This window comes from Mus pahari, chromosome 20 (genome assembly GCF_900095145.1).
Source record: "Mus pahari chromosome 20, PAHARI_EIJ_v1.1, whole genome shotgun sequence".
In the NCBI taxonomy this organism is placed as follows: domain Eukaryota; kingdom Metazoa; phylum Chordata; class Mammalia; order Rodentia; family Muridae; genus Mus; species Mus pahari.
This window is the reverse complement of record NC_034609.1, coordinates 37,602,076-37,626,164: the sequence shown is the minus strand read 5'-3', so window position 1 is coordinate 37,626,164 and position 24,089 is coordinate 37,602,076. Positions and strand designations below refer to the sequence as shown.

At 45.4% G+C, this 24,089-nt stretch overlaps 1 protein-coding gene across 1 annotated transcript in view; it reads right to left on the bottom strand.

Annotated features, from left to right (window-relative positions):
* The window catches only part of Vat1l (vesicle amine transport 1 like), a 163,845-nt gene that overhangs the window by 4,330 nt on the left and 135,426 nt on the right, over window positions 1-24,089 (bottom strand). The window lies entirely within an intron of this gene.

Genomic DNA, 24,089 nt, shown 5'->3' with positions numbered 1-24,089 from the left:
ATATATATATATATATATATATATATATTTTATAAGTCAGAATGGCCTGATGGAATGTTAAACAATGAGAGTATTTGTGAGGATTTGAGACCTGCCTACTTAAGTGTTACATAACCCTGCTTCATAATTTTTGGCTAAATAAGCTAGTTACCACGGCAAAACCCGCATTTGCGAAATCCCCTAGCTTTCTAATTGCTGGGGTAAAACTGCTTCCACCTAGCGGCACTCTCGTCAGAGGAGCGTCCTCCCTAGAAACGAGGATCTATGGTTTCCTTTCCCATGTCCAGGCGCTTATCGGACTCACAAATGTCACTGCGGGACGGGAGGGGAACAAGGAATGGGGGACGGTGATCCTCTGCGAAAAGAAAGTCCATTTATTCTGAGCCTTTCCTTCTGCTGCTGTGCAGAACATGAACTGCAGGGGGCGCTGTGGGGATTAATAGAGAAGACACTGAACGTTGCCTGCCCTCCCTCCATGTCTCAAGTGAAATCTAAACAGGGACGCAACATCTCTTGCCTCACAAAAGTCAATTTATAAAAACTTACAATAGGTTGAGTCTAAATATTTTTGTAAAGTTTCACAATTTTAATACTCTTGTTCCTTCAGCTTCAAGGCTAGATGCTCTGACATTAAAAAAAAAAAAGTCAGACATCGTTAACTGCGCGTAGGGAACTCAGCCTGTGGCTGATGGAGAAATGTTTGCTTATTTGAAAATCAAAGGCTTCTTTCTATTCATTTGGATCCAAACTCACAGAACCATTAAAATGTTTGTGTTCAAATTGCTTTTTCTGGGACTTTAGAGACACAGTTCCATTTATGGGAGAAAAACATAAAAGATAATGACTTCGTTGCTTTTAGTGGCAAAACACCGAAACAGCTTATGTGTCTCAGTAAAGGGATGGGTAAATAAACAATGGCTTTTTACATCCATCTACCGAGTGAGGATGTTGCATAGCTGTTAAGGAAAAGGAAGATATATGCCACTAATTATAAAGTAGACGTGGCAGGATCGAATGCTTTTGTAATCTTGCTAAATGAGAAAACCGAAAGAAGCACTTTTATTTACATCTCTATAAAAATGTAGGTGTTGTAAAACAGCTGGGGCGGCTTGCAGGTATGCCTTGAAAGTTAGGTGGAGGAAAAGAGGGCATTTTGACTCTACCATCCAAATGTTATGTACTCACGTTCTGTCAAATCAACATTTAATATAAATTCAATGGGTCTTTCCAATGCATTTTTTTTTTTTTGTCTCTTTGTGGTGAGGAACAACTTGTTTTTAGACTGATAATGTCAGGTGATTGTGGGTTTTTTTTTTGTTTTTGTTTTTGTTCCCCCCCTCCCCCATAAACAAACCAGTTGAGTCCTTCCATTTACATGGAGACTTCTGAAGTATTTTCACACTCGGTCATAAAACCTGGTACCATTGGTCGCCCCTGAACTTCTGTGGTAGGCCGATTCCAAAGCTCTCCACAGATTCCAACACGGGTGGGTGTTCTTGTATGAAGCAGTGCAGTATGTATCTACAAAGAACCTACACACATTTCCCCATAGTCTTTTTTTTTTTTTATCTAGATCATTTGTACCACCAAATACCACATGATACCGTGCTCTTCTACTGTAGAGCGAATCAAGAAAGCAAATCGAAGTCTTCACGTTCAGGGGCTGGAGAGATGGCTCAGCGGTGAAGAGCACTGACTGCTCTTCTGAAGGTCCTGAGTTCAAACCCCAACAACCACATGGTGGCTCATAACCATATGTAACGAGAACTGATGCCCTCTTCTGGTGTATCTGAAGACAGCTACAGTGTACTTCCATACAATAAATAAATAGATCTTTAAAAAAAAGTCTTGATGTTCATGGAACTTCTCCCTCCCCCCCCCCCCAAGTATTTCCTCATCGATGTTTGCTGAAACTGCTGATGTAGAATCTGTAGATGAGCCCGGCTCAGTGGGCTTACTGAAAAGCTCTAAGTTGTGGCATATGGTTGCTAGCATAGCTCTCTGCCCCCTGTGGGAGTCATATCCTTGGGTAATTTTCTCCTTGAGTATAGGCTGGAGTTAAGGGTCCTGCTTCCTTCCTTGCAGAGCACGGCAGAAGGGATGGTCTATTCTTTCCAAGATGAAGTCACAGCCACAGCATCCACACGGCAATGACACTAGAGAGGTACACTGCGTTAATGGGGGGGGGGCTGCCCTGGGGAATCCCTACATGACCGAGACCTAAGACGAATTCCATCCAATAGCCAGTAAGGAACTGAGACCTTCAGCCCTTCTGAGGAACTGAATCTTGTCGAAACCCCCCAAAGAACTTAGAATTAGTAAATACGTGCCCAGTTAAACCTTGAAATGAGATCATATTTCAGCTGACATCTTGACTGTAGCCTTGTGGAAGCCAAAGAACCCAGCTAAATCATACCTGGCTCCTGGCACCCCACTCTGAGCTTATGAAATCACAAATGCTTTTACAATTCACTGGGTTCTTGGCGGGGCAGGGTGTGAATAAGTGAAGTAATAAATATTTAACAGACTCCTACTTTGCATATATAATGCTTAGCTTGTGAGGATCATACAGTGCCCATTTTAAGGATAAGTCCCCTAAAGCTAAAGAACGTAAGTAATTCATTCAAAGATGACATGGTTACAGGGAACAGAGTGTGGTTCGGGATTAGGTTGGAGAGAGTTCAAATCCAGCAGTCCCCTCTCAGTTTTACCTAGAACAGACCGTTTCACTTAGTTCTCAGAAGTACAAGGTCTCATTAGCCCATTCATGGTAGATTCTGGCAAAACGCTTGATCACTGTCCCCCAGTCCCACACTGTCAGATTCTAGGCCATCGCTCCCACCCATAGGCAATACCTCTATCTCCTCACTGGTGTATTCTGGGTGAGCACTGCACTACTGTGCCACACTCCTAGACCTTTCCTGATTGGTTCTATCCTGGTACTCTACTGCTGATCCAACCCCTTATGACAGATTGTAGGCAACTGGTCTACCACTGAGCCGTGTCCCTAGTCCCTTCCTGATGTATTCTAGGCAAGTGCTTGACCAAAAAGAGCCATACCCAGTCTACTTTTTACTTTTTAATTTGAGACAGGGTTTCACTAAGTTTCCCAGGGTAGCTTGGAACTCAGTCTGTAGTCCAGGTAGATAATGAGTTTGTAATCCTCCTGTCTCAGCATCTAGAACAACAACCACGATGGCAGGAGACAGGCACACTTTAAGCTGCTTCTGAACTAAGCTGGAGTCCAGGAAAAAGAAAAAAACAAAGCAAAGAGCTGTTTTCTCACTAGTTGAAGTGAATCATGATGCTTTTGGGGTTAGGAGAAGCCCCCCTGTAGGGTTCCCTTTAATCTGCATAGTTTTAGAAATTTCTCTCTGAAATGAAACGTCGCCTTGAAGCTCTGTCTGCAGAAAATGGATAAAGGGCCAGGAACAATCTCCAGAGGTCATTTAATTACCCCCACCCCAGTCCTGCTGTCAGACTCTCCACGCTCCTTTAAGGATGCTCCTGGGGTTATGCAGAAGCCCCACTGGCAGAGGCTTAGAAGGAAAGAGACTCCTGCTTTTGATCAATTCTTTATCAGGCGCAGTGTGTAGCATTTTGCACGCGTGGAACTTTTTCATCTACACACTTAGCTTCTTGAGGGAATGTTTGCCTCGTCTTTTCACAGTCTGGGAAGCCCCTGACAGGCTTGCTCCTGGATGTCACTTAGAAGGGAGAGCCAAGTGGGAGGCCTGAGTGCCAGTTGCTTCTTCTCAGGACTCTGGGAAAAACCCATGACAGGGCTGTGCTGGCCACACCCCAAGAGTGTGTTGACACTCCTGCATGGTCACAGTCTTTGCTACAAATTTATCAGCTTATAAAAGGTTCCCCAACAGGTCATGTTCTCCAGATGTTTAATAGCACCTGGGGAGATTTGTCTCCCCCCCCCATCATTTACTGGAGTCCCCAGACTTTCCTAGTGTCCCTTTCTGTTTGAGACCAACACTGCATTAAAAAGAGAGTCATGGAGGCTTGCCTTGCCTAGCCCAGTAGCTACAGATCACTGGTGATGACAGCCCTTGAATGTCATACCAACTGCCACACAAGGTCACTGTAAAATTTGTACCAGACTTCAAAGATTTAGTACTTATGAGGTCACCTGAGTGCAAAAATGGGGCTGGAGAGACAGCTCAGTGGTTAACAGCACATGATGCTTTCGCAAAGGGCCAGAGTTTGGTTCCTAGCACCCATACTGGGTATTGGGTGGCTCACAGCGGCCTGTCACTCCACCCTGTGGGGGGGGGGATTCAATGATCTTTTCTGGACTCCATGGATATCTGCACACATACTACACGTGCATGCATGCGTGTGCACATGTACGCACAGACACTTAAAATAATAAAAAAAACATAACTTCAAAAATTGAGAAAGTGTAGAATATCTCATTGAGAACTGTGGACAAGGATTAAAGACCAAAATGATAATATTTAGACATTGGCTTAAGGAAGACTCATTTAAGTTATCTTGTCCTCTTCTGAATGTGACCATGGGGACGTTTCAAAGCTTCACTGATGGCTTGCCGAGGGTACCACTGTTCTGTTCTGGATGGATGCCCCAGGAGCGGAGTCTGTTGTCCTAGCGGCCAACATCCTTCTCTCAATTCTAGCACCCTTTACCTCACAACTTAAGATATGCCTGAAGCTCGGTTGGCTCTGTGCTGTGCTTCTGCATGCTCCAGGTCAGTTCCCGGGGCTCCCCAGGCCTGTCACTAACTCAGCTGACAGCTCAGCTGTGAGCTCTTCCAGGCACTCGTTCTGTGCACTGGACACTTGACTTGCACAATCTGGCCAAGTACTGAGGGATCTTAGCATGTCAGGCTGGGCAATAATATCAGTGCCATCCCTGGACTTGGGACATCTATGACAGCCTTCATATTGTAAGCCTACAGAACAACGCAGTCAAATACAAACCCAAAGCAAACTACAACTATGACCAAATTGGTTTCTAGTTAGGCACAGGAAGAAATGTAAGAAAAGCAGCTATTGAAATTGATTGTAATACTGCCTTTTACCAAATATGTCTGGTGTCATGTGAGAAGGGAGTCTCAGTGGATGGGTTGCCCAGAACAGATTGATTTGCCTGTGGGCAGGTCTGTGTGGGCTTGTCTTGTTATACATAGGAAGGCCCTGACCACTGTGGGTGGCACCATTCCCTAGGAAGGTGGTCCTGGCTTGTATAGGAGAGCTAGGAAAGCGTAGATCTGTGAGTTGACCACCACACACTGTTCCTCCATGGTTACCACTTCAAGTTCTCTCAATGATGGACTGTGACTTGTGAATAGAAATAAACCCACTTCTCCCATAAGTTTACTTTTAGTCATGACACACCTGTCACAGTGATGACTGTCACTGGAGCACTATTCAAAACTCTCTCATTTCAATATACTCAGAATGTTATTAAGTTAATGATGTGTGCTTGCTCTGTGTCTTGGGAATCTGGGGTATACTGTAGGTTTCCAGAATATCTCAAGTCAGGGTAGCCCCTCTCCAAATATTCAGAGGGCTCACATGGCTCACAAGCATCTGGAGGGTGTCTACTGGAGGCCCCAGTGCAAAGGAAGGTCAGCACATGATAACCTGCAGGATAAATGAATAAATAAATGGACAGTGGATAGGCGGAAGGCTTGAAATGCTTCGTGGCTGAGCTTCTCCTCAGTGGGTTTCCATCCTGTGACTACCCCACTTCCCAGAGTTGGGTAAGCTGTCTCTTGGTGGCCTGTTCAGTGCTTCCTGGGTGGCCCAAAGGAGTCTGTTCCTAATTAGAGTTGGGCTTCCCATACCCTGCGGGAGACAGCAGCTTCTGCTAGTTGTTAGGCTGTCCAGATGTGTCTCAGCAGCTGGATTTCCCAGGGCGGGGCATTTTGGAGGTTCTCAGGCCACACCCACCATCAGTAGGTTTATTTATTTATTTATTTGTTTGTTTGTTTAACCCACACAGTGGGAGTCAGGGAATCAGAGCTGCTACGTCATTCCGACTCCTTGGTATGTATCCTGAAGTCACATGAGTCTTTTCAGACACTGCTATCTTGCATGAGGCTTGATTTGGACTATATGACCCAAGCAGAGGGTGATGTTTCTGTTTCTTCTTGGTAACACTGGTGTCCTGTGCTGTTTTTCCTTGTACGTAAAATATCAACACCCATGCTACCCACAAATGGGGGTGCTCTACCTTTAAAAAAAAAAAAAAAAATCATGGGTGTACATGTGCACTGAATGCCTTTGGAGACCAGAAGAGGGCGCTGTATCCCCCTGGAGCTGGAGTTACAAGTAGTTGTGAGCCACCCTGTACGGGTATTGGGAAACAAACTCAGGTCCTCTGGAAGAGCAGCAAATGCTGAGCCATCTCTCCAGCCCCTGCTCCACTTTGCAGGAACCTCACTTCCCCCTCTTAAACAGGTTAATCACAAAGAGAAACGTTCCATGGCCCCCTCAAAAATGTAAGTATTCAAGAGGGAGAGAATGATGTCTGGGTAGGAAGGAGAGATGGCAGAGGAGAGGGGCAGCCTGCTTATTCAGTAAGACAGGGAAGGACAGCAGGCCTCCCCTGTGCTCCCCATCAGCCCACTCCTAGCATTCCCTACTTAACTCTCTGACATTCCTAAGGAGAATCTAGACTACCCTCAGAGCCTCAGGGCATCAGTTGGAATCTGGACTCCTATAGTCATTGTATGACGTTATTACTAATGTTCCTGGCACACTCTCCCTCTGTGAAGTGTAGGTAAAGTTTTGCATACATTTGCTCTCCCTAGTGTAAAATTACTTATAGCACGGTGCTCAAAACACAGATTTATTTTCCTATAACTTTGGGGGTCATGGATCAGATGTGGGTCACACCTGTCTAAAATCAAGGCAGGGTTAAGACTCTGTTTCTCTCTCAGGAGGTTCAAAGGGAGGACCACACTTCTTTGACTTTTCCTGTTTCTGGAAACCATCATTTCTTTGCCAGTATGTTCCTCCTCATACCATCTTCAAAGCAAGTAGTGTAGAATGTCCTCATCTCTCCAGCTTTGGACCACTTGCCTCTGACTTTCAAGGACACTTGTGGTTACTCGGAGCTGACAAGATAACCCAGGATAACCCACCCATCTCAAGATCCTTTAATTTCATCTGCAAAATTTGCTTTGCTTTGTGAGGTCACATGACCTCAGGTTCTGGGGACGAGAATGCAGGTGTCTTTGGAGGGAGCTTACGTCTGTCCATCACAAGGTTGAGGTCACCTCATGGAACCACTATTGTAGACAGTGACAGGAATGGCATATCAGGAAGTTAGCACAGTGGCTGGCCCAAACTAGTTTCATGTGATGTCTGCTCAGGCCCAGGAAGATGTTCTCTACTCAGTTACTTTAGAAGGAAACCTGAGGTCTTAGCGCCCTCTATTGGAATTCTGAAAGATAACCAAGTTCTCCCACAGAGCCCCAGGGTAATTAACCCCTCCCTTCTTTCTTTAATTACATTTATTTGTGTGTGTGTGTGTGTGCACGCGCATGCATGTGCGCATATGTGCATGTATGTGCATGTATGTGCCTGTATGTGCATCATGGTGCACACACAGAGGTCAGAGTATATAACCTGTGGGACTTTGTTCTCTTCTTACACTATGTGGCTCCCAGGGATAGAATTCAGGTGGTCAGGCTTGGTGGCAAGTGCCTTTATTTGCCAAACTACCTCTCTGGATGGTTTATTACTTTATGGGCTGCCCCTTCCCCTCATAAAAGGTGAACTCCAGCTGGGTTCTGTCTGGTGTCCAGAGAGAGGTTATATTCCCGAAGCCAGAAGGAGGCCTTCCTCCCTCCCTCTGTCACAGTCACATCTATAAAGATGGTGTGTGTGTGTGTGTGTGTGTGTGTGTGTATGTGGGGGGGGGATAGCCACTCAAAGACAACAGCTGCCATCAACAAACATTTCTCCACTGGCTTCCAGGTTTCTCAGCTTCTTGAGCTCTCAGACCATGCCGGGACTTTTCTACCTGTTCTAATGGCTCAGGTGGGACTTGAGGGTGTGAGGGAAGTGGCCACTCATGATCTGGGTGTCTCTGCTTAGACTCTTGCCTCTGGCTCTGCACATGTGATAGTCAGACGTGGCTGTGACACAGGGATCCCGTGGTACAATTGACGGGACCTGGTAATTGACCACAGGGACTGAGGGCATGGGGAGCTAAAGATAGCTCTACACAGATACACTCATGATGATGCTCTACACAGGAACAAGTCAGGACAGGTAATAAGCAATTTGACATCACCACTGGGATAATGATGATGATAAAATATTGCACATCTATCTGAGGTTCCCAGTATTACCTTTGACCTTCAGTGTTGAACAATGCAGTGGGGTGGACAGTCATTCCCCCCACCCCAATCTCCAGCCCTAAAATGAGACTGAGCAGGCCCCAGGATGTGAGATTCAGGACTAGGAAGAGAGAGAGAGAGGAGAGAGAGAGAGAGAAAGAGAGAGAGAGAGAGATTGAAAAGCTCAGAAGGAGGAAGGTCGATGATGGCAGGCAGGTGTCTTCTTGCATCCTAGATCTGATGGCACAGAGGGTTTAGAATCAGCAAAGCAAAGCCAGAGTCCACTCACTAAGAAGAGTCCTTGGTAGGTATCCTGGGCCTCTTATCTCTTAATAGACTCCTAGGCAACCAAGACACTCGTTCTCCAAACCCACCCTCTATCACGCAAAGTATCCTCGAGGTTGCACACGCAAGGTTAAAGACCCTCAAGGAGGCTGCTGTCTCCTGATAGAGGTTATTTATTTATTTAAAACATCTTCATCGTGTGTAGGTAGCCTTACCCAGGCAGGGTTCACGGTTTGTTTGTGTAGCCTCTGGCAACCTAGCAGAGTTCATCTGGTGTCTTCCGTGCTCTACATGAGGTCCTTTGTATTTAATAGTCAGGGCGTGACCCACGGGGAAATTTTAATTGGCTCACAGCATGTAGGAGCAGGAGAACTGCAGAGCAATTACAGCCGACCCCGTTCATTTCGATCTACACCATAACTAGGAGAGATGAAGTTTCCGGAAGTCTAGGGAGGCTGACTCACGGATGGCCTGCTTGCTGTTCTGTTTACTCTCAAGACACTGGGCCTCTCATCCATCCTCCAGCGCCGCTTTGTCCATTCCTCTGCCACAAGAGACTCTGGAGGAGCAGAAGACAGGAGGGAGAGTGGAGGCTTCCCCTTGGTTATCCCCGCCTTGGGGCGGATTCTGGCAGGAGCTAGGTCTCTGCGTAACTGTAGCCCTTGCCAGCTCCGGCTTCCACTCTGGTATCTGGCAGTGTGACTGTCCTGACGAGCATCAAGACATTCTACAGAGACATCTATGCCCTTCTCTCTGGCTCTCAGACTAGCGAAGCACAGTAACCCCTGGGAATTGGTGCCAAACAGAGGGGTGGCTTGTGTCCCAGGAAGGGTTTTCACACAGCTTAAATAACTAGCCATAACTCTAACCATACAAGAGAAACTGGAACTCAGACAGTGACAGGCAGAACCACAAGTTGATTGGGACTGTTTTGTTACACACACACACACACACACACACACACACACACACACACATCTGACTCTACTTTGACCCAAACCTCATTCCAGGACCCTGAAGAGGGACTGTGGGGTGGGGTGGGGGCTGGATCTCTTTGTCCTTCTTGCCCAGAGTGGCCACTGCCTTCTGGCTTTGCCTCTTACTTATTTGTTTTTAACTGGCTTATTAAGAGTAGATGGACAAACACAGCTTAGAGGCTCAGTCGGGGAATCAAGCTCAGAGCCTAACAAACCCAGTAATGTGAATGTTCCTTCCTTCTCGTGCACCTTGAAGCTTGGGATGGGAAAGCCCTTTCTACGGTTGCTGGTTTCTAGGCATCTCCACTTCTTTGTTGGTTTCTTTAACTCCGAGATACCCCAGTGGCCACTCCCCTCATTCAAAGTCTTCATGCTGCCGTTGCATCTAGGAGATTCAGATTGGCACATTGAAAACAATCACCAATTTTCCTGAAGCCAGGTTATCATTTGAGAGGACTGCTATGAATCTGGGGCCAGCCTGGGCTAAAGTGTCAAACAAGATGTGTTGAATGTGCAGTCAGACTCAGCTCAGGGAGGACTGTCATAGGCACATGGTGTCTCCAAGAGTCCCTGCCCATGCGGCACTTACAGTCATTCAGAAACACAAGCCTAGACATGACATCACCACTTGCTCATGGCTCATTGGTGTGAGGACAATGTGGATAGGGTCTGGAGGACCAGGGAAGAACCTGAAAAAAAAAGTAATTGAACTGGGATTTAAAGAATGAATGGTGTTTATTTGTAGTGACAGGGGATTGGCTAAAGAGGACAATTCTAACCAATAGGAGAATGTGGGAAAAGGTCCTGATTAAGATAATTGATGTGGGAAAGGCCCAGCCCAGTGTGGGAAGCACAATTCCCTCTGTGGAGGCTCCTGAACTGGTACGGATGAGAAAAACCGAACTGAGCGAAAACGAGCGAGCTGCATGCATTCATTTCTCTCTCTGCTCTTGACGGTAGCTGCGCGGTGACCAGCTGTCTGAAGGTGCTGACACCTTGGCTTCCCCACAATGACAGGCTGTAACCTGGAATTGTAAGCGGAAATAAATTCCTTTCTCCCCTAGTTGCTCTTTTGTCCGAGTATTTTATCGCAGCAGCAGAGATGAAATAAGAGCACACATCACATAAACAGACCATCCCTGCATCCTGCTCTGTACCTGAGCGGTTCATTCTTTCATACTTGGGAAAGCTCAGTTTTTGTTTGGGGCTTTCATTTACTGCTTCATAATATTCAATTTTCCTTTGAACGGTGTGAAAGGCACCAAGTCATTAAGGTACAAATGACACCACTTACTAACTGTGCCGCTGAGCTTGTGTTATGAATAGTAATAAGGACCGTCCACCTAAGATAGGAAAAAAAAATGAAGATGGATAATTCTGTGAATCACCGTGCCTATTAGATGATAAATTAAAAGCTTTGAGAATGAAGAATAGAGAGATACCAGAATAAAAAGACACATCAGCAAGGTCACCTGTAGAACATGACACTAACTGTGCCCATTTCTGAGAGGAACCAAGGATTTCTGAAAACCAAAAAGTGCGCGTTTAAGAGCAGAATACTCGCCACATGCCACAGGATCTCAGTTTCTTGGGTGTTCTGGAAACCATTTCCTGGTTTCAGGTATGAAAGTGATGTGAGGTCCAAGTTTTTAAAAAAAAAAAACTATTTTAGTTTTAATTGTATGCATGTGTGTGGATGCATATGCCACTGTAAGGACCTATGGAGTCTAGAAGAGGGTATCAGACCCCCGAGAGCTGGAGTTACAGTCAGTTATGAGCCATAGGATATGGGCACTGAGAACCAAATATGGGTCCTCAGCAAGGGGGGGGTAAGTGCTCTTAACTGGTGAGTCATCTTTCCTGTCCTCACCCCCCAAGGTTTCATGGGAGAGTGACTGGAAATAAGACCCCCAGACTCACCTACCAGGAAGAGAGCAATATCTAGGCAATCCTTATCTCCTCCTTGAAAGAGCTACAGGTAGATCTTTGTCTTGGCAATGCAGGACCTGGAGCCACATTTAAGGAGGAGCTTGATCTCAGGACCACACAAGTACAGGATTATCACCTGAAAGTGAGTACCCCCTTAAATTTTGTATTAACCAGTGTACTGGTTAATTTTGTGTCACCTTGACACAAGCTAGAGTTATCACAGAGAAAGGAGCTTCAGTTGGGGAAATGCTTCCACAAGATCCAGCTGTAAGGCATTTTCTCAATTAGTAATCAAGGGGGGAGGTCCCCTTGTGGGTGGTGCCATCTCTGGGCTGGTAGACTTGGTTCTATAAGACAGCAGGCTGAGCAAGCCAGGGGAGGCAAGCCAGTAAAGAACATCCCTCCATGGCCTCTGCATCAGCTCCTGCTTCCTGACCTGCTTGAGTTCCAGTCCTGACATCCTTTGGTGATAAACAGCAATGTGGAAGTATAAGCCGAATAAACCCTTTCCTCTCCAACTTGCTTCTTGGTCATGATTTTTGTGTAGGAATAGAAACCCTGACTAAGACAACCAGCAACCACTCTTGTCTTCCTCTAGTCTGGGCTTGCAACGATGACTATTAGTTTAGAAGGAAACGGGTGAATTAGCTATTGCATTTAAGGCAAGTCTCTACACGACAAGAGGATACTAATGGGGATACTTCAAGAGGGTTGTATTTGTGTGGATACACACATGCACACGCGCGCGCACACACACACACACACACACAAATTATACATATATAATTTGTGGCTGGGTGTGGTGGCATACACCTTTAATCCCAGCACTTGGGAGGCAGAGGCAGACGAATTTCTGAGCCAGCCTGGTCTATAGAGTGAGTTCCAGGACAGTCAGGGCTACACAGAGAAACCCTGTCTCGAAAAAAAACAAACAAACCATAATAATAATACTTTGTGCTTGTGTGTAGGTGCATGTGTGTATATGTATATTTGGGGACTAGAGGATTCCTCCATCACTCTCCAGCTTATCCTTTAATCACTCTCTACTGTGTATTTTGAGACAGGGTCTCTCACTGAAATTGGAGCTTACCGATTCCTGCCCAGCCTGATCCAGAGATCCTCCAGCCCCTGCCACCCCTGTGCTGGGATTACAAATGTGTAACACCGTGTATAGCTTCTTATATGGGGATTTGAGATTCAACTCAGATCCTCAACTGGCTTGTGTGGCAAGCACTTTACTGATTAGGCCATCTCTACACCTTCCTCATGAGAACTCTTTTATTTATTTAATTTTAATTTTAATTTTTTTTTTTTTTTGAGACAAGGTTTCTCTGTATAGCCCTGGCCATCCTGGAACTCACTTCATAGACCAGGCTGGCCTCGAACTCAGAAATCCGCCTGCCTCTGCCTCCCAAGTGCTGGGATTACAGGTGTGCGCCACCACCACCACCACCGCCGGGCTCAAGAGAACTCTTAAGGGGTCATTAGTAGCAAGCAGTGGCTTATAAGACACCAGAGACTCCCAAGTGTAAGGAGGAGAGAAAAGCAAAAAGCCAGTCAGAACTGCATGGGTGGAGCTCTCTTTTGTCATGAGCATTTGGATGGCATGGGCTCTCTTGGTCAAATATGTATTGTGGTCATATAGTTGTTCAGATGAATTAATCAGAGCCTAAGGCAGACATGTAGGAGAGATTCACCTAACCCATAGCAAGAGTCGGTGCTCATACTTATTCTACTCTTGTTTGTTTGTTTCTTTCTTTTTCTTTTTAATGAAAGCAAAAGGTAGGAAAAATAATCTGTTGAGTGCTTTGCCTCTGATAATTATTGATTTAGTCATTCATTCATTCATTTATTTTTTGACAGAGTCTCATCTAGCAGAAGCGGGCCTTGAACTTGGTATGTATGCAAGGGTGTCCTTGAACTTCTGATCGTCTCTCTTCTAGTTCCCGAGTGCCTAGATTTCAGGTGTGCTCTGACAGGCCTGGCTGGCTATTCTGTTTGTTTACTTAAGGATGGATTTGGGTGGTTGAGAAGAACTGAAGTAAGCATCCAATGGATGTTGGTTCCAGTGTGTGGGGGAGGCCGCGGGGTGGGGTGGGGGTGGGGATATAAAGAGAGAAAAAGAGGTTGCAAAGGGCTTCCTCTCTGGAGACTCAGGCTCTCAGAAAGCCCTAAACTCCAATGCAATGTCCAACCTTTGGTTGTTGCTACTGCAGTGCTGGGGGTCAAACCAGAAACCATGTGCATGCTACATACATACCCTGCCACAGAGACACATCTCTGGCATGTTCAGTTGTTGGGGATGTGAGGAGCGCAGAAAAGGAAGTATTTGTCTGAGAATGGGCCAAGGATGAAAACCTGAGAAAGCCATGGACAGGAGGTGATTTCTCCTCTGGGTCTTGAAGGTTGGGTAGAAATCTATCCCTTGGCCAAATGGAAGGACAGAAATAATATGAGAAAAATACTGTCTTACCTAGACAATGGAAGGCTAAGATAATAACCCCAGCTTCTGACATTTAACCTGAGCTTCTGAAATTTGTAAAGTTCCCCCCAAATAATGGGGAACTCAGAAACTATACTTAAAGCTTATTCTTGCTTTGGATATTTTAGACAAAACAAAACAAACGAACAAACAAAAAACCCCAAAAAATAATCAAAAAACAAAACAAAAAACCCAAATCAGGAAAATGATGCTAAGTTCTGCCTGAAAGGACCCAGTGCCTTACTAAGGAGGCAATGACCTCAATGCCAGATCACGTGGGTTTTATTTTCTCACAGATGAACAACTGTGTCTTTCCTACCATGCTTGAAGGTTTTCACCTGCAATTATCAAAAGGAAGATTGTGTGGAAAAGGTAAAAAGAAAACTGTAAGAAGCCCAGGGCCAAGGAGATGGCTCAGTTGATAAAGAACTAGCCACGTGAGCATGAAGACCTGAGTTTGATGCTCTGACCCAAGCATGATCGCTCGTTCTAATAAATCTGTTGCTGCAGGAGTGGAGACAGGAGGATCCTTTGGGCTTCCTGGCCAGCCAGTCTATTCAAATTCATAAGCTCAAAAGTAAGGTGGAGAAGGCAGTGAAGAAGACACCCATCACAGTTACCTCTTACCTACACACACTTGCACGTGCATGCACACGCAGCACAAACACACAATACACACTACATACACAGCTATACACATACAATTCACACACAACTATACACACACAATACACACACAACTATATACACAACACACACTACATACACAACTATACACACACAATACACACACAACTATACACACAACACACACACTACACACACAACTATACACACACAATACACACACTACATACCCAACTATAAACATACAATACACACACAACTATACACACTACATACACAACTATACACACACTATACACACACTACATACACAACTATACACACACAATACACACACAACTACATACACACAATACACACACAACTATACACACAATATACACACAACTATACACACACAATACACACACACTGCACACACAACTATACACCCAACTATACACACCACATACACAACTATACACACATACTACATACACAACTATACACACAATACACACACCACTATATACACAATACACACACTATACATATACTATACACACAATATACTCACACTCTGTATGCACACTAAACACATACACATACCACATACACACTAAACATACACGCACACACTAAACACACACACACACACACACACACACACACAGTTAAGGAATCCAAAGATCTTTCAGGGCCTTTGGAATTCTTAAATGATTATCCATATCTAAAGAGGATGACAGTGAACCTCAGTGACATCAGAAGCTCTGGTTTAGTAGGCACAGGTGACCTTTTCCTTAGGCTTACCGACAGAGGCTGGGTGGCAGGGAATGAGGGCACATTTCAGTGCTTAAGGGGATTGAGCTGCATTGACTTAAGAGGGATACAAAAGACTGAATCCTTGTAAAAACTATTTGGAACAAAGCAATCCTGTATAAGAAGGCTGGTCCCTGCCCCCTCCGGTGGAGGGGCATCTCTGTTGGCTCCTTCCACCAAGAGAGGAAGAATGGGAAGTGCTCTGGGCTCTGAAGAAGCACATGGTGATATGAGTCACTGCCTGCCAGGTGGGTTACAGGCAAGAGCTGAAATCAAAACTTTGGTAAGTGTAAAAGGACAAGCAGGGGTGGAAAGTCCCCCCGGGGTGGCAAAGGACATCACGTGGTATCATCATAGCAGCTGACAAATGACAGGTGCCTGCCAGGTGCTGTCACCAAGCAGAGCACCTCATATGCATTCTCTCATTTCGTTGCCTCAGTCCCATGAAGCGGGTGGGAGTCTGTCAGGCTGTCACTCAGAGTTATATAAAAATACTTCCGTTTTTTTTTTTTTTTTCCTTCTGAAGCCTCTGTTGCTCATGGAAGAGAGTTGAAGGAAGATAGTCATTTATCGAGGTTAATGACTTGCCCAAGGTCAAACAATAGGGTTAAGAAAAAGCTAGCTCTGTATACATGAAGAGCTGGAGGTATTGCTGCAATGCCAGAGTAGGAAATCTCTGGGGATGACATAGTTAAGGGGAAGAGGACGGAAGGCTGGAAGGATGCTGGGAGCTGCAGCACATGAGCATCTATGTACTGTTTCTTTCACACTTGCTTTCCCAAGTTCATTGCTTTCATTGTGTCCTCTGCGGAGGGATTGTTCAATCAGTGGCATTTAGGGTTGGCTGCTTCTTTGCTCTGGGTGTGGTCCTGTGGCCCACAGGACAGTAAGTGACTCTTGGTTCTACTGCATAGTTGTAGGCAAGTTGTCTCAAGTGACAAATCTGTTTTCAGGCTTTCCCGAATGCCATTACTCTGCACAATCCTCTCCGGTTAAGAACCAAAGCATCTTGCCTCATCTCAGTCCCATGCAACATTATCGGACATTTGGTTCTGTTTTGTCCCTGGTACTAGAGAGTATGGTACACAGCTTGGGAGATGCTCAGTAACAGAAGAACACAGTTTGGTTTCTGACTTCATATGCTCATTGGTTAGGATGCTTTTTCTTAACAATTTAGATTGAAGACAGCCTTAATCACACCTGGTGCTTGAATGAGTGATAAACTTGTTGCCTTAGCTCTTTTTTCTGTTGCTGTGATAAAATACCCCCACAGGAGCAACTTAAGGGATACAGTGTTTGTTCTGGCTCAGAGTTCAAGGGCACAATCTATCATGGTAGGAAAGTTAAGGTAGCAGAAGCTTTGAGCAGCAGGTTACATTGTATCCACAACCAGAATGTAAAGAGTGATGAGGGCATGCCACCATTCAGTTCCCTAACTCCACTTATATAGTACCTGATTCTAGCCAAGGGAATTGTACCACCCACAATGGGCAGCCCTTCCACCTCAATTAACATTAAGATAATCTCCAACAGCCAGAGTAAAGTCTAGAGTCTGTTGACAGTTAACACTAACCATCACACTGGCCTTGCTGTCCCCTGCATGTCCCCAAGGCTCCGAAATTCTAGAACTTCTGAATTCCAACAGGGCTGCATTTAACAAACAGCGCCTGTCCATCATGAGCTAGTCACTGTTCTCTGTTGCTTCATGGGAAGATCAAAAGAGAGAAGTCTCCCTCAGGCTTGGCTAAGATCCCCAGAGAGGGTGAGATGATAGACACCTGGATGAGACATTGTTCCTTCTTGGTCTAAACATCACACCACATCGGACATTGTCAGAGAGCAAAAATGACAAGTTCTTCGACTCTAGGCCAGCAGAGGAGGAACTGGATCTCAGACTGTTCTGTGCAAGCATCAAGTATCTAGATTTCCACTCAGTGCAGAAAGAGCCCTTCAGGATATTGTACTGTTAATGAAACTCACTTACCATCTCTGTGTGGTCCCTCAGAAGACCCTTTGGAGCTAGACTTGCCTGTGTTTGGAGATGGTCAATCTGACTGATGATGGGTGTGTGTGGGGAACTGAAGGATGGGTATCATGAATTAGGGCTGGTAGATAACCCATAACCCGAATGATTATGATGAGACCGGCCTTACAATGATATGAGTTGAAATATAGAAGCAGAGGTGTATGATGGGAATGAAGCAGGTGGGTCTGACTCATTCTTTGGGAGGAAATAGAAGCCAGTGTGAGCCAAAGGCTCGCAGGAATGCACATCCTTGAATTAAACGCAAAACAGAGCTGGAAAGATGGCTCAGCCGGCAAAGGAACTTGCTGCCAAGTTCAGTGCCTAATTCAGTTCCTGGAACCCACACGTTAGGAGAGAACTGACTTTTGCGAGTTGTCCTATGACCTCCATTTGCAAAGTGGTATGCACATGCATGCGTGTGTGTTGTGCAAGTGCACATATGTGTATATATACACATACATTAAAATAAGTGCAAAAAATGTAAAGAAACACAAAACAGTGTTCTGCCAAGTAAAAATGTAAAAAGGCAACCAAACCAGAACATTTGGCTATGACTATAGATAAGTAAATTATTACATATGCAAAAAATATAGATATACCTTTAAAAATGATACCCACCGGAAAACTTACCAGATTATAGCTAATTTTCATTTCCTTCATTTAAATTCTTCTGTTTTTAAAAAATCTACATTAAGGAACAGGGTCTAGAGAAAGCTTGAGGGGTGGACAGCCTAGAGTCTTTCTTGGAAGATGTATGGGCAACCCCTACATAAGCAGAGATACTGCTTCACGTCTTCTACAGGGCAGAATCAGCCTCCTGTGCCAAGTCCTTGCCAGGGTGTTCCAGCATTGGATGCCCTATCATAGGGACACCACCTGCTGCAACCAATTGGTCAGAAGGCTCTGTTTCACTTAAGGTCTATTCCTCTCTCTATGGGAGCCTTCTTCAGCCTCCTGCTGGGTCCTTGAGGTTACTGTTTTTCCGGTCTCAGCTTGTCCCTGGTTCTGCTGACAGATTTGATGATATGGTTTCAGGTGTCCACTGCTTGGGATTTGCTGTGAATTTAGAAGCCAGTGAGGTAGAGTTCAGCTACACCAGCCACTTAGAGCTAAAGGCGCATTCTATAAGAGTCAGGGGTTGGCCACAAAGTGGTGCATTTGCTGCACAGCAGAACCCCGTGAATGAGGGGGCAGAACTGTCCTTATTTTGCATACATAGAGAATGGGGACCAGGGAGGTGAAGCCGCCTAGGGTTGTTAATGTGGCAGAGAGAAGAGCTGTGAGTTCAGCCTACAACACTGATAAAATATGTACCTTTTGGGTCCAGCGAGATGGCTCAGTGGCTAAAAGTACTTGTTGCATAGGCCTGGAAACCCAAATTCAGTTCTCCGAATTCCACTCATGATGGGAGGAATTGTCTTCTGACCTTTACATGTCTGTCTCTTTCTCTTCCTTTCTCTCCTTCCCTCCCTCTCCTTTCCTTTCTTTCTCCCTCTTTCTCTCACGTTTTTCTCTTTCACACACACGTGATAATTCATAATAATAAATATATGCATACAGAGTAATATCAATACCTGAGACTTATCTTAACTAGTAGGGACTGTAAAGGAAGGAGGTATAAGTGTTCATCACTGTGGGAACCAGGGTGTCAATATTCTATTATTGATGCTTTTGAATGTGATTTGAACATTCTGAAAGGTTTATAAAACGTGAGCTTCAGTCATTCTTCCCAAGCAATGACTATAGCAAGGAGTTGAGTACCCAAGTTCTCATCCATGCTGTCAGATTGTGATGATGACGATGTTATAAAGGATTTGGGCTCCTTACACATTCAATGCTTAGAGATGTGTTATTCCCATCTCCCCAGAGAAAGATGGGCCTTTTCCATCAACCAGTCCACCAGCTCTCCGCCAGGCAGCAAGCACAGACGTATGCTTGCAACAGCATACCCTGGAAAAGCCCACAGGCTGGGAGAGAAGGGAGGGGGGCCAATGAGACAGTCAATTCCCAGGGAGTGTGGGAAGAGCTACGTTCTCAGAATGAATGAAGAGGCGTGGGAGACCAGGGGAGGAAATGACTCAATTTGGAGAAAAGTGGCATTCGAGCACTGGGGTTTCAGGCGTGGAGAGGCGTTTCTGGAAGAGAAGCTGTGTACCGTCAGACCAGAGTCCTGAAGAGGAGTAGGTGGCTCAGTCAGGGAAATGGGAGTGGGGTTGGCACCCTGCTTCCTGGGGGGCACTGTTGAATCTTGCAGAGGCAGCTCTGTGAGGAGTAGTAAGGTGCCGTGAGGGAATCAGGAAGACTTTCCTGAGGGCAATGTTGACAGGTGAAGAAATCCACAGTCCGGTGAGGACAGGAAGTGAGGGATGCTGGAGAGGCGGAACCTGCCACAATCTGAGGTGTACTACTAAACCCCGGTCTTTAGGAGTTTTGGTTTGTTTGTTTTTTTGGTTTTTCTTGTTTTTGTTTTTTGTTTTGTTTTGTTTTGTTTTGTTTTGTTTTGTTTTGTTTTGTTTTTAGGTAGTCAGACAATTCCCCCAAGTGGTGGAGAGGATTCTCCACAGTGACCTGTGTTTTCGAAGATCCTGTCAGGGAGAGATGAAATCTGAGATAATTTGGTTTATTTCCATTAGTGCTGGAAACAGATGGTCTCATGAGCCTTATGTTGCCCTTGTTAGCATCTGTGTGACTCCAAGGTCTAATTTTTAATTATCCCTGACCATTGGCAGGGGCATGAAGGGGAAACGGGAAAGTTCCAACCCTTAAAAAAAAAAAAAAAGATTCCCTTCACATCTTTCCTGCTTGCCTATCAGCTGTTTTTTTTTCTCTCTCTCTCTCTCTCTTTTAACCACCAAGGAATATCTATTAGCCTGGGGTCTGTGTTGCCATGGTAACAGGACCAAACCAACCTTAATATATAGGGAATCCAAGGGTATCGTTGAAGGAGACACCGTCTTCCAGCAACTGGGCAATGTGTCAGACAGAGCCTGTCAGATTGAACTGGTCCTAAACTGGGGATTCATAGGTGGTCAGAGCGGACTGCGTGTAAAGGTGTGGCTGGTGGACAGTATATAGACAGGCTCCCTAGAGCCATGAGGAAGAGAATAGGTTCAGGAAATTTCACACAGCCAAGAGTTTGGTAGGAATTGTTAGGGAGTCAGGCAGCAATTCCTCCAGATTAGTAAGAAACGGGCCTTAGCTACTCTGAGCAGCGTTAAGAGCTGTTTGTGGGGGCCTGGAGAGGTTGCTTAGCAGTGAAGAGTGCTTGCTGATCTTGCAAAGCGTCTGGGTTTGGTTCCTAGCTCCCACAGCCAGCAGCTCCCAACTACCTCCATCTCCATCTCCAGGGGATCTGAGGGTACCTGCATGCATGCATGTGTAGATATGTATGTATATATCTCCTGATAAATGGTCTATGCTTTCAGAAAGTATAGAGACAAAGGTTCTTGGGGGGGGAGGTACTCTTTGCGTGTGTGTGTGTGTGTGTGTGTGTGTCTGTATAACAGGGTTCCGTGTTGCTTGAACTGACCTTGTACTTGCATTTCAGAGTGTGACTTTGAGTTCATGATTCTCCCTAAGGGCTGAAATTACAGGAATGTCTCCCCCCCCCCCCCGCGCGCCAACTCCAACACACACACACACAGATTCGTGAATTTGAAAACCTGGTCACCAGGGAGTGCCACCATTTGAAAGGATTAGGAGTCGGGCGATGGTGGCACACGCCTTTAATCCCAGCACTTGGGAGGCAGAGGCAGGTGGATTTCTGAGTTCGAGGCCAGCCTGGTCTACAGAGTGAGTTCTAGGACAGCCAGGGCTACACAGAGAAACCCTGTCTTGGAAAAAAAGAAAGAGAAAAAGAAAGAAAGAAAGAAAGAAAGAAAGAAAGAAAGAAAGAAAGAAAGAAAGAAAGAAAGAAAGAAAAGAAAAGAAAAGAAAAGAAAAAAGAAAGAAAGGAAGAAAGGAAGAAAGGATTAGGAGATGCTAGGAGATGTAGCCTTGTTGGAGGAAGTGTGTTGATGGAGGTAGGCTCTGAGGGCTCAAGGACCCAAATTAGGCCCAGCATCTTTCTCTTCCTACTGCCTGTGGATCTGGTTGTAGAACTCTGAGGATCTTCTCTAGCAGCACGTCTGCTTGTGTGTCACCACCCTACCTCCTATGAGGACAGTGGACTAAACCTCTGAAACTGTAAGCCAGCCCCATTTAAAATGCTTTCCTTCATAAGAGTTGCCATGGTCATGGTTTTGCTCCACAGCGGCAGAACTCTAAGACACCTGGCTTTCATATATATATATATATTTTTTTTTAAATCACTTTTTTGTTTTGTTTTGTTTTGTTTTTTCAAGACAGGGTTTCTCTGTATAGCCCTGGCTGTCCTGGAACTCACTTTGTAGGCCCGGCTGGCTCGAACTCAGAAATCTGCCTGCCTCTGCCTCCCGAGTGCTGGGATTAAAGGCGTGTGCCACCACGCCCAGCTAAATCACTTCTTTATAAGATGTATTTTTCAGTTTTTGACTATCTTTCACACACACACACACACACACAAAAACTGCTCTTATTCTGATATTTTCTACATCTATTTTGTCACACTCCATTCTTAACCAACCCTCCTATTTTTTTTTTTTTTTAACTTTCTCTATTTTGTAGATGTCGGGTCTTCACCCCCACCTCTCTTGTAGAATACCAGCCTCTGAGCAAAATAGACAGCTGCCTTCATTGAATGGCTTGTGCCTGCTTGCAAGAGACCATCACTCCCTCGGAGAAGGAGGGGCTTTGGGCCACCACCTGGGATTCCAGATGCCCTTCTCAGCATCTGCATGTAATCCTGCCCTAACTGCACATGGTCTTTCGGGAATGATATCTTTGGGGTGCCAGAGTATACGGGGGGGTGAGGTTAATTAAAGAGGGGCTCTATCCATGGAGCAGGTGGGAAGCTGGATGACTATTCCCCAGGACGTCTGCTTTGGGGGTCTGTAGTGGCTATTCCTGGTTGTCAACTTGACTACATCTGGAATGAACTACAATCCAGAATTGGAAGGCTCACCAGCGATCCTGATCTGGAGGCTCGGAGATACAAGTTTCTGACCTGGATCTCGGCATGGAGATCTTGAGGCATAGATTATGAATTAATTCCAGAAGAATAAGACAGGGAGATCTCTAAATTCAAGGTCATGTGGGATTAAAGGCGTGGTGGCACACACCTTTAATCTGAGCCACACCTTCTGGTGGAGACCCACGTAAGGACACTGGAAGAAGGAAGATTTACTCTTCCTCTTCTCCCTCTTGCCTTGTGGGACTGAGCAACTGCTGGATCCTTAGACTTCCGTCCACAGCTGCTGCTGACCATCGCTGGGAGTTGAACTACAGACTGAGTCACCAACAAATTCCCTTACTATATAGAGATGACCCATAAGTTCCGTGACTCTAGAGAACCCTGACTAATACGGGGTCGCACACACTGCGGTCAGTAGCCCCTCATCCATGTTCTGTAAGCCCAATAATCTCATTGATTCCCCAGAGTGAATTTTGGTGGAACTGGGCTCCAGTTTGTCATTGGAACTTTATGAAGAGGAAGTAGATTTTTTTTTTTTTTTTTATGTAGGCCCAGGGAAGGATTTTTCCAAGAACCCCAAATAGTTCCTCCTTCTGCCTTCATGACACATCCATTCCATTCCTCTCTCTTGTTCCCACTTTATCTCTCTCCTTTAAATTCCTTCTTCCCCTCTCATAATAGTGGAGCCCTTCTTTGTGTAGGGAAGAAAAATCTAGGCCTAGTGAATGATATAGGACCAAACGATTCTATATCTGTCTTCATTGATTTGGCAGATGAGTTCTGCCAGCTTCTGGATGCTTCTAATCTTATATTCTGTACTCAAGTCAGATGATCTGCTCTGTATGAACGCAGAGGTCTCTGTGCAACAAAGAGTCTGTCCTTAGTCTCCTCATTTTCTAGTACTTGGGATTTCATGAATCCCAGTTTGGAAGAACATTCTCCTCCCCTTCCCCTTCCCTTCCTCTCACCCTACCTCTCTTCTTCCCCCTTTTCTCCCCTCTTCTCCTTCTCCCCATCCCCTGCTCCCCCTGTGTGTGTGTGTGTGTGTGTGTGTGTGTGTGTGTGTGTGTGTGTGTGCAGATAGCATTAGAAAAAACCTGCCCGGTAAAGGTCCCATCTGCTATTGTTTTCCTTTCCTCTCCAGTCTGCAGAGTCTTGGCACAAACACTCAGATACACAGCCACCCACAACTGTTCAAGAAACCAGAATAGGCCTAGAATAATGATGTTGGTGCGATAGGTACTTGAGTGCTGAGCAGCACAGGCAACAGTAGTACTGAGGGTAATGATGGAGTTACTGAGTTCTTAGAGCACTCCAGCAGCCCGCAAGCTGCTCTATAGGCTTCCTCACGCCTCAGTCCAAGGCAGGAACATTGTGTTAGCTTTGCAGAGGAAGAGATGGGGGATCCCGGCTAGAACTCAAGGTCACAAGGGTGAAATGTGGTAGACCTAGGACTTAAAGATGGGAATAAGGGTCCTGAGAACTTCTCATGCCTGCTATAATCTTGCTATTTAGGGCTTCTTGTTAGAGAAACTATGAGGAATCATTACAACGTGTGTGTGTGTGTGTGTGTGTGTGTGTGTGTGTGT